This window comes from Condylura cristata, unplaced genomic scaffold (genome assembly GCF_000260355.1).
Source record: "Condylura cristata isolate star-nosed mole 26May11 unplaced genomic scaffold, ConCri1.0 scaffold00013, whole genome shotgun sequence".
In the NCBI taxonomy this organism is placed as follows: Eukaryota; Metazoa; Chordata; class Mammalia; order Eulipotyphla; family Talpidae; genus Condylura; species Condylura cristata.
Window position 1 is genome coordinate 1,516,121 of NW_004567114.1, and position 6,348 is coordinate 1,522,468.

Below are 6,348 nucleotides of genomic sequence, written 5' to 3' on the forward strand. Positions count from 1 at the left end.
ACCACACACACACCACACACATACCACACCCCCATCACACACCCTCACACCACACATATCACACACACGCCACGCACACCACACACATACAACACCCCCCATACCACACACCCACACACCACACATACCACACCCACACCACACCCCCCACCACACACCTCCACACCACACCTACCACACACACCACACACACCATACACCCCCCACACCACACACATACCACACCCACCCCCCACACCACATATACCACACACACGCCACACACACACACACACACACACCAATACCCCACATGCATCACATACCCACACAGCCCCCACACACACATCATCCAAACCCACACACCCTACACACATCACCCCCCCCCACACACAACCATACACATGTTATAGGACTGCCGGACCTCAGAAAGCCATTCAGACTCTTATGTACACGAGAGACAGGAGTTTGGCCTAGGAGTGCGAATCCAATTTTCGGGACCAGAAATGCAGCTTGTTGCATACCTATCCGAACAATTGGACCACATCACTAAGGGGTGGCTTCCATGTTTGCGTGCTGTAGCTGCCACTGTGACCTTCTCTGTGAGGACAAGAATTTACACTGGGGCGGCCCGTCACCGTGCCTGTGCTGCATCAGGTTTTAGCATTGCTGGAGCAAAAGGCTGGACTTTGGTTGACTGCTGGGCAAATGGGGAACTACCTAGCAGCTTTGTCAGATGACCCTAGGGTGAAATTGCAGGTTCTAACTCCTTAAATCCCGCTACACTGCTCCCAAGCAATGTAGACAGACCTGAGAATGACAATTTCACTCATAACTGTTTGGAAACGGTCGACGCAGTGTATGCAGCTGCCTATGTCTGCCTGACCAACCTCTGCCAGATCCAGGGAACTATTGACAGACGGCAGCAGCTTGAGGGAGCAAGGCCGTCGATGTGTGGGATCCGCGCTGGTGACGCTCCAGGACCCCGGGAAGCCAAGGCTCTTCCACAGGTGCATCATCACAGGAAGCTGCAGTAAGAGCCCTGACCTGCGCCTTGGAAGTGTCCGAAACACAGCAATATATTTACTGATTCAAAGTACTCTGTCATGACTGTCCATATGCAGGGGCCATTTGGAAGGAGCGAGGGCTCCCTACCGCCTGTAACAGACATAAAGCGCCCGCTGGAAATCCTGGCATTGCCATCAGCGGTCGCCGTGATGCATTGTCCCGGCCACCAGAAGCGTGGGTCTGACACAGCTAAGGGCAACAGGGCAGCTGACCGGGGGGCAAAGGCGGCCGCCTGCTGCGCTCTGCAGGGCGCACTCACCCTCTTGCGACCTCACTCAGTGTGCTCCTGAATACACCGAGCAGGTGAGAGGAGAGCTCGTGAGTGGCGGTTTACCGAGCTTGACCCCAGCTCCACTTGGAGAGTAAACTCCACGGGATGCTGCTGCTCCCAGAGGCCCTAGTGTATCCGGTGCTGAAACTCCCGCATGAGGGATCCCGCTGGGGGAGAGATGCCATGGAGACAGTGCGTCCATATTCGAAGGGCCCATATTTCCATAAAATAACTCAAGGATCACACGAGGTTGCCAAATATGTGCCCAGAATAGCCCCAGGACTGACTCACACGCTCAGGCCACCAGGGTCCAGTAGGGGCAAGTGCCCTTTCGAGGGCGGCCAGGTGGATTTCACACAAGCGCCTAGAACCCCTGGCGATTTCGAATGCCTATTGGTTTTCGCAGACACCTTCTCAGGCTGGGTAGAAGCGTTCCCCACCCAGACGGGAAAAGCTGCTGAAGGAGATAATCCCTCGCTTTGGTTTGCCCGACTCTATCCAGGGTGATGATGGGCCTGCATTTGTCTCTGAACTTACTTTCGCAGTGAGCAGTGCCTTACGGAGCAACTGGAAGTTGCATGCTGCATGGAGACCGCAATCTTCTGGACAAACTGAAAAGTGAGCCACACCTTAAAGAAGACCTTGGCGAAACTGTGCCAGGAAACAACGGCACTGGGGCCTGGTATTCTCCCTGGCTCTTCTCCAGATGGGAGTGGCACCTAGGAGTGAGCTGCAGTTAAGTCCCTTTGAAACCGTGTTTGGAAGACCTTTCCAGGCCTCAGTTCTGCAAGCCACTCCGGAAATGGAACAACAGGTTTTGGCGGTGATCCACAACCTCGCTAAATCAAGGCACTCGATGTTTCCTGATGAACCATTCCACCACTGTCAGACCTGGTGATCAGGTCTTACTCAAGAGTTGGCAGAGCGGAGATGCCCAAAGCCAACTGTCAGAGAAATGGACTGGTCCACATGATGTTTTACTGAGCACACACACTTCTTTGAAACTTGCAGACATAAAACCCTGGGTACATCACTTCAGAGTTAAGAAAGCCCCAGATGGAACAGATCCAGAGACGAAACCCCATTGGTCTTGCAAGCCCGTTGAAGACCTGAGATACTTACTGAAGAAAAAGAGCCTTAATGGCAGTAACCTTTCTTCTTTTCTGGCTATGTGGCAGGATACTCCAAAATTCACTTTCTGAAGAAACCCTGCACTACACACAGAGAAAGGCCTTCAATCTTGATTTTGATATTTCCTTGAGGACTTTTTAAAATTATTTTTCCTTGTTCTTTTCATCATTTTGGCCTATATGAGTAAAACTGCAGTTGCATTAGATATTCCACGTGGCATAACTAAGAAAACTGTGTCTATATGTTGTATGTCTTTTCCTTGTGCTTAATTGTCTTGGCCTTGACGTGTTATAAAATTGGCTTAGATGGTGTCTATAGATATCATAAATAAACAAACAGAAATGGAATGAAAACTGGTATACATGTTTTGAAATCATAATCTGGGATAATTTTTGGTTCATGGTAATTAATTTGTACTCTAATGTGTTGTTTTAAAACAGGTGCTTCTTTTTTTTTGAAGATTAATTTATTCATGCATACAGAACTGGGATACAGGCCAGAGGTGCAGGGGTGGTGAGAGAATTCACCAGAGGCAGAGTGGGGAGCAGAAGAGACGATGAGGGGAGCAACGGGCGGGCCAGGAGAGGCCTACTGCTCCCTGTGGGTCACCTCCCTGGTCGGGAATCGAACTCACACTGAAGTGGCTGTGGTTGTGGCTGGCTTGCAGTGCTGCATCTTAACCTGCTGCGCCACCAGGAAGGGCCAAAACAGGTACTTCTAAGTATAGTTTTTTCTCTTGCGTGGGTTGATAATGTCAGGAAAATAGAAGCTTGGAAAAATTAAGGTTTTTGAGGGAAAAAAAGTTATGGAGAAAAAAATTAAACTAATGGTTATGGTTTGACTGTCAACATCGTGCTCCTGAACTGAACCAGAGCTTTCATAGCGATTGAGATCGTCGTCACTGCTGTTTTTTTCACATTTGTGTCAAAGCTTCCTCCAAAAAACTCAGCCGCAATAAAATTTGGTAGTCTGTTAATCGGTTCGTCTAAGGAAATTTTATGGAAACTCAGTAGAACTCCTGAGACACTCCACAGAATTTCTCCCTTTCCTTCTGGAAAAGCAGATCAATTTGTCCAATTTGGTTTACCTAGTAAAGAGAATACTGGAAGGGAAGCGTTGTCACTTGGGAAAAAGGTAACATATTGGCGTGAACATAAATGTTAACATTGGTTTTCTGAAAAGTACACAAAAACCTTTCAGTGCTTGATATGTGACGTAAATTATAAATTTTGATTGTTGTCCTGCAATATTATATTCAATGGTTTGGTATTTGCAGAGATTGTTTCTGGAAAATTTTTGTTTGTTTGTTTCCAGAAAAAGACCTCAACTGATTCCAATTGATGGAACTTTTGACAGTGGAAAAAAACTTCTACAAAGAACTGAACAGACTGATTTTTATTAAGTTTTGTTTGAAACAATACTGGTCTTTAAAATGTTTTTGGTTCAAAGAAAGTTTTCTTGTTTTGAATGACCAGAATGTACAGTAATTGGTGTTTCCATTTTTCTCTCCCCTTGATACCAACACAGTATAAAAATTGTGGTAGTAAATTTATAATTTTATACATGAGTCTATTTTTGCATAACTTCAATAGGGAATTTGTCTGCTTAAACTAAAGAAATTGGAAATGTGTTTCAGTGGCTTTGCTTGGCACTCTCCAGGAATTTCAAACAGAGCTGAACCAAGAAGAGGAGAACCTGCTGTTTTGCTGTAGGGTCCTAGAGCCCTCCAAAGAAGGTGAGGAACCTGAAAAGTAAAAAAGCCTTGAGGCAACCTTGAGGAGGAAACCCCAGGTAGCTTCTGCTGAGACTGATGTTGCTCCTGAAGCCTGTGTGGACTGGACATGGCGATTCGCTCTAATTCTGTATGGAGACCTCGAACAAGGCCGACAAAAAGTTACTGCTGTTCAGTTAGTCTTCCCTGTGATTTTATGCAAAAATAGAAAAATGGTTAAAGTTTGTAAAGAGTTTGCACATGGTTGGATAAAGTAGGAATCAAGGTTGAGAGAACTTGTTTCTAAAAGAAGGTAAACCAGTTTTTAAAGAATTTTTTGCTTGCTCTTGTGATTTTGACAGAAGTTTTTATTTTGCTTTTCACGTGTACTGATGGACTATTTTCCAGTAATGACCATCACACTAGGCATTCATGGACAATGTGGTGACTGATTGCTTCTATTTTGCATACACTGGAATCCTTAAGAAGACTGTCTCATAAGACTGCACCCTAAAATCTGTGCCACCATAGATATGGTGGATGAAAATCAAAAGGGGGCCATCGTAAGGGGGAAAGGTTTTGTGGACTCCACCCTCACCCTAGACACTGAAACTACGAATCCCAGCAACACCGAAGAGAAGCAGGCTGGGGCGGGAGGGTGGAGTTAGGCAGCTTGTTTGGAAAGAAAACCGGACATGTGGGCTTTGGGGGGCTCTTGGCCTCTTGGCTTGTGGCTTGTCGCCTTGTTAACTCTTTCCCTGAGTTATTCATTTCCCTTTTCCAGTAATGGGAAATTGACCCATTACTGACCTTTTGTGTGTGTGTCTACGGTTAAATCTTAAGTGCATGGGTGAGGACCCAGATGGGTTGACCTGTAACCCCCCCTAGCCCCCCACATACACCCACCCCCAATACACACCCTCCACACGCCCCCAACCCCCCCACACCACACACTCCCCACACACATACCACACACACATCACACATACCTCCCACACCTCACACATCACATATCATACCCCAAACACCACACCCTCCCCATCCTACACACATCCCATGCACCCTGCACAAACCCCCATCACCCTGCCCACACCAAACACCCCCTCCACTCCACACATGCACATCATAGCCACCCCACTGGGTCCTCTGCCCCTCCATGGCCCGAGGGGCGCACACGGCGCTAGAGGCCTCCAGGGCAGGGTCCCTTGCTGGTGGCGACTCCTCCCTGCTGCCCAGCCGCATCCCAGATGCGCCGCGAGGCCCCTTTGTCTCGCTGCAGCAACTGCGCAGAGGTGCAGGGGAACTGTGGTCACACTCGAAGGGCGGCGCTGGCCAGTCAGCAGCCCCGGTGGCCCCTGGGTGAAGCCGGACTTACGCTACACGGGGTGAAGGCAGCTGCGCCCCACCCCGCCTGCCTTCCGTGACCTGACCCCGCCCTCCCATTGCAGGCCCCAGGCGGCCACTCGCGGCTGACCCCCACGGAGCGCCCCGAGGAGCCCCTCTCGGCCGCCGCCCTGGGCAGGGGCAGGAGGTGGCGAGCTGGGCTCTCTGAGGGTGACCGCCCAGAGGGAGCTGCCAGCTCTTCTGGGGGTGCCGCCTCAGCGGCGAGAGCGTCCCTTTGTGCCCACAGAGGCCGGGGGCCCACGCCGGCACCGGGGCCCTGACCCTGGAGGGCAGCCCTGGCCATTGCCTGCTGTCCCTGAGGGCCCGAGTGCCTTGCGTGAGGGTTTCCCCTGGGCCAGAACCTCGCCGGGGCCCAATCTCAGCTGGTTGTTTGCTCGGAGTCTGGCTGCCGCATCATGGTCTTCGTCTTCTGGGGGTGACCCTGAGACACGCGAGCAGCATGCGCTCCACCCCTCTGCCCCACAGTCCAGCTGCCGTCTGCTCCTTCGTTGCTGCGCTTTCCCCGGGGGCCACCGGCAAATGGTCCAGGTCCGGGGAGCTCCTGGTGACCTGCTCCTCCAGCTGTCCCAGCCCCCGCAACCCTCCCTCGTGGGGTCCTGCTCCTGACTGCTCCGGGAAAAGCAACTGAGACCCCACCCCCCAAGTCCACCCGCCGACTGGGTCAGGGCTGTGGGAGACTCTGCCAAGGCTGTGGGGCGGCCGTGGGTCCTCGGGGTGGCTGTGGGCCTTGGGGCAGCCATGGGTCCTTGGGGGGCCGTGGGTCCTCGGGGAGACTTTGCAAAGG